Raw genomic sequence first — 5,174 nt, forward strand, 5'->3', positions numbered from 1 at the left:
TTAAGGTGCGAAGCGAATAAAATTTGCCATTGTATGCTGCAAGTGCCGAAGCTTAGCATGCCCCACTTTTGGTTTAAGTCATTTTGAATTTCCTGAATTGTAGAGGCCATTGCAGAGGCCATTCGTCACATTCAATGTACTGGGTTTGTACTGGACTTGTCCTGCAGGTGCCTGTAGCAAGGCGGACACCAAAATTTGGGATGACATCTAATATTTTCAGAGCACTAGGCGTAGCATAGTTAGACTATGGCTCCATAATCAAGGCATGATCACATTAGGCGTTAATACAAGCTTAGGAGATATCTCCTGTAGCTACCCCAGGATGTTGATGACAAAAGCTTCAATATGTTCGTAGTCTTCAGACACTTCGTTTTAAGATACTTAAGATGGAAGATAAATGTTAGTTTATTGTCTAACATTATACCTAAGAATTTTTCTTCGCAGCAGACTGATTGTCGTTCTCCATGAAGGCATATAACGGGGTCTGGTTGGAGAAGAGTAGGCACGTATTTTTTGGAGGTTTAGTTCGAAATCGTACTCATCCTCTCACTAAGGCAACCTATTTAAGCCAAGCCGTTCTTCGTTGCTTGAAGATATTAGGATTACGTGATTTGTAACCCATTTAGATGGCATCAAAATATACAGAATGAAACATTCGTCGTTGCATGATAGTTTGGAGCGCATTTGTTTTGACACAATATAACGTATAACTCAGCACACCACCTTTTCATACACCAGCCTCCGGCTTAAATTATCGAGACAGGGCATTACGAACTCTGACACGCAACGTGCGAAAAGAGAGGTAGGCCAGAATCACGTATACTAAGTAGCCTCGGACTTCCGTTTTCTTGATCACGGAGAATTCCAAAATGCTAAGTTGTGTCATATGCATTTTACATATCTAAAAACCCTGAGAAGAAAAAGTGTATAAGCAAAAAAAGAATCGCGGATATTTGTATTGATGCGGCAACGTGATGTTACGGATCTGCCTACCTTGAAGATGCACCGTATGGGATCGAGTATTCTGTTGGTTTCAAGAAAATGGATGGGGCGTCCGTTAATCATCTTCGAAAAAAGTTTGCATAGACGACTTGTCGGACCTATCGGTGTCTAACTAATGTCCGAATAGGTTTCTTGCCCTCTTAGAGAATAAGAATTACTGTTGCTTCTTTTCAGTCGGACGGAATGCACAGGGCAGAGAAATTGATCTTAAAGTGTGATAGTACTGTTCCGTGCGTTTCAGGGTGTAAGTTGTTGATCATCTCATAGAATGAGTGGTTACATAGTAGCATGGACTTGCTAACACAATCAAGGGAAGGCTGAAACTCCGCCATGTGAAATGAGCGATTCTATGCTTCATTAGCTGAGCCTTTCCGACCGAGACGCTGTAGCTCTGCTTGTCTCTAGTACCTTGGAAATGTACCTTTGTAATGTGATGCACTGGAAATGTGCTCCTAGACAACCAGCCAAGTCCTTAGAAATGTCACCTTCTTTATTTACTAATGGTAGAGGGCGAGTTTCACGGCCTTCTATTTTGTTTAATGGGTTCCAGGAATTTCTTTCCTCGGTACAAGGCTTCCCGGATCAGCGTGTGTGTACAGCGCAAAAGACGAGAACTGAAGAACAGAATAGAAGCGCTGACTTCAACTAATCTTTGTTTGCGAAATCGCCAAAACTGTATGCATGAGCAAAACGAATGAAATACAAATTTTGCATTTGGTCACACATGAACCCTCTTACATCACAGCCAGATACTTGATTTCGTTTTGGTGAGGGCAATAGACTGCATACTGGTGCAAAGGTCACCCAGCCGCTGTATCTTGTCAGACTGTACGATTTCACGTGTAATCCATTCTTGGTGTTTGGAAATTACGACGCAGTTTTCAAATTCAGGATCACAATGGCAGTCTCCGCAATGAATGCCAAGATGACCTTTTACGGTGACGTAAACATTGAAAAAATGCTGTTTCATTTGTTCATTTAAACATCTGTCTGTTCGGCCAACGTATTTCTTTCCGCCAAACAGGCAGTTGTTAAAATGAGCCATTGAAAAAGCATTTTTACAATGTTTACGCCGGCGTAAAAGGTTTTCTTGGTATTCACTGCGGAGACTGCCATTGTGACCCCGGTTTTGAAAACTGCGTTGTAATCTCCAAACAGCGAGAACAGATTACACGTGAAATCATAGAGGCTGAAAAGATACAGCTGCGGGGTGGCCTTTGCATGATCATGCCGTCTATTGCTCTCACCTAAAACGAAATCAAGTATCTGCCTGTGATGCAATAAGGGTTCACTTGTGACATAATGCAAAAGTTGTTTTTCATAGCTTTTGCTCGTGTATGCAGTTCTGACGATGTCGCAAATAAAGATAAGTTCAAGTCAGCGCCTGTGTTATGTTCTTTCTTCTGTCTTCTTTTGTGCTGTGCACAAATGTAGATATTGAATCACCAACACGCCCAAGATTCCAACTTATCAAGTTAATGACGGAGATGTTTTCTTGCCAGCTTTCTTTTTCACACCTGCCCTTTCGCTTTTTCTCTTCTACCTTGCTACTTTATTTCATTGAAGCTGATGAAATTTTCTGTAGTTGGAGGGTCACGGAGGTAGTTACAAACCTTATTTTGTTTCGTTTTTTTCTCGCTTCGCTGCATTCGTCGTAACGCCAAGGCACACGTCATTTAGAAGGCGATACATTTGTGGCGTAGTACATATCGATGCTACATCGACAATAAATTCTATTAAATGTTTCTGCCAACTTTGGTCGCGCGTAACTTATCTCGAGGGCATGCGTATGTGGGAAGAGAGGGAGTCGGGAGACGCGGGGCGGCACAGCAAACATATTTTTATTTACCCAAACTCAAAAGCCCGAAACAAAACTCGTGAGACTAAAACACCATGAAGAGACGCCAGCATCTAAGCCACCTACTTAACAGTGACTAACATGTCCCTATTGCTGGCCACATAAGTCAGTGCTTTATACACGAAAGACCGGCTACCCTAGCCTATGGCTGCGCACTAACAGGATGGAGCGTCCTTACAGCCTTCTGTCGTCGCCTGTATCCTCCGAATACGATGCCTGTCGGATCTTCCTCATCGCCGACGTTGCAGACGTCGCTGGCTTGATGTGGGCCAGTCCAAATGTCCATCTTTTGATGCCGGTGTCCCAAACTCCGTTCGTGACCTGGCACTCCGGCCTAACGTCGGGTTCCCCCGCTATCCACCGGACTATCGTACGTGCTGGTCCGCCTCTCGGGGGGGATCTTTCCTGGGGTTCGCGGCACCGCCATAAGAGGCTGTAGCAGGTCCAAGGAGCCTTGCTCGAACATTGCCCATGTCGACGCCCACACAGTGGATCGCTAGCGTCATGGCCTTGACCGAACCTCCGTAGCGCCCGTCGCCATTGCGATGCTTACGCTACAACCTTCTTGGCCCAGAGCCCCGTCGATAATGCCAGCCCAGCGCCGCTTCTCTCCCGATCACAGCTCGGGTCGCGCCGTTCGGACGGATTCGCATACATTGTCCTTTTCTTGTCTTTTTAGGCCATATGTCTCTTATATATGACAAATCTACAATGTCGTTAGTCGATGTTAAGCATACGGATGCCATTATCATGATCATCCTATTTTATGCCCACTGCAGGATGAAGAGCTCTCCCGCCGATCCCCAGTTACCCCTGTCTTGCGCCAAGCGATTCCATCTAGCACCCACGAATTTCCTAATTTCATCGGCCCCCAAGTCTTTTGGTGTCCTCTACTGCGCTTCCGTTCTCTTGGTACCCATTGTGTAAATCTAATGTTTATATACCCTGCGCATTACACGACGTGGGCAATCCCATTTCTTTCTCCTAATGTCATCTAGAATATCGGCTATACTCGTTTGCTGTCAGATCCAAACCACCCTCTTACTGCCATTAAACGTTAAGCCTCGCATTATTCGTTCCGTGGCCCCTTCGCGCGTTCCTTAACTTGTTCTCAAGCTTCCTTCTCAGTTTCCCAGTCTCTGATGCATATGTCAGCACCGGTAAAATGCACTGATTGTAGGCCTTCTTTTTCAAGTGATGATGATAAGCTTCCGGTCAGGAGCTGACAATGCCTGCCGATTCTATCCAACCATCTTTATTATTCTATGAATTTCCCTCGGGTGATCAGGGTTCCCTGTCATTAACTGACCTAGCTAAACCTACTCCTTCACAGGCTCTAGAGGCTGAGTGGCGATCCTGAACTCTTGTTCCCTTGCCCGGCTATTCAGAAATATCTTTTTGTTACGCATGATAATCTTTAAAGCCACTCTTACAATGTCTCTTTTAAGGTCCTCATTCATTTATAGTAACTAGTCTGCAGTGGTGGTGCATAGAACAATGACGTCGACAAACCGATTGTTGCTGAGATATTTGCCGTCGATTATCTGATCTCAGGTCAAATATTTCAGCTCTCTGAAGCGCTGCGAATGCGCTCAGTCGACTTTCCACTGGGGCACACATGGAGAGCATTCGTCCCATTTTGTTTAATTTAAAATTATTGGATCATGGCCACTCCCGTATGGGTTCTTAACCAGCTTCGATTCAAAGTACCGCATGACTGTAGTTCACGGAATGCATAAATCTAAGGATGAAAATGTTTTCTGTACGACCCTATAAAAAGGCGCTTATTTCTTAGCAAGCGTGCACCTGTATATAAGAGGAACTGTTCCACCAGGCACCTTTTCGCATCACATCGAGAGTCGTCCCACAAGGTACTATTTGCGTTTTGGTGGCCAACGACAATGTAAGGGTCCCAAAATTGAAGCTTTGAAATTCTGTTCTGCAAAATTCATAGCTGGGAGGGATGTATAAAGGCATAAATGTCAACAGCTTGCCAAAAAGCACTGCTCGTTCTGCAAATCTCTCAAGGGCCAATTGCAGTTGTACATGTTGGCGGGCGGTATTGTTATAAACTATTATGGCAACACCGCCCGATATTGCCGCAGAAAGTTGGTGTCTACAATTCAGGTGTGTCTCTTGCACAGACAGCACCCATGGATTAAACTTGCGTAGGGGTTCCTTTATGACATCGAAATTGTGGAGTTGACCCCCTGAAGTTCCAATGAAGTATTGGTGTAGCCACATTGGAAGCGTTTTGTGATGTGTGGGACTAGAGGCAGATCAACATAGCTCACGCGGCCTTTCCATTCCCCGT

Source organism: Dermacentor variabilis, chromosome 9 (genome assembly GCF_050947875.1).
Source record: "Dermacentor variabilis isolate Ectoservices chromosome 9, ASM5094787v1, whole genome shotgun sequence".
Lineage (NCBI taxonomy): Eukaryota > Metazoa > Arthropoda > Arachnida > Ixodida > Ixodidae > Dermacentor > Dermacentor variabilis.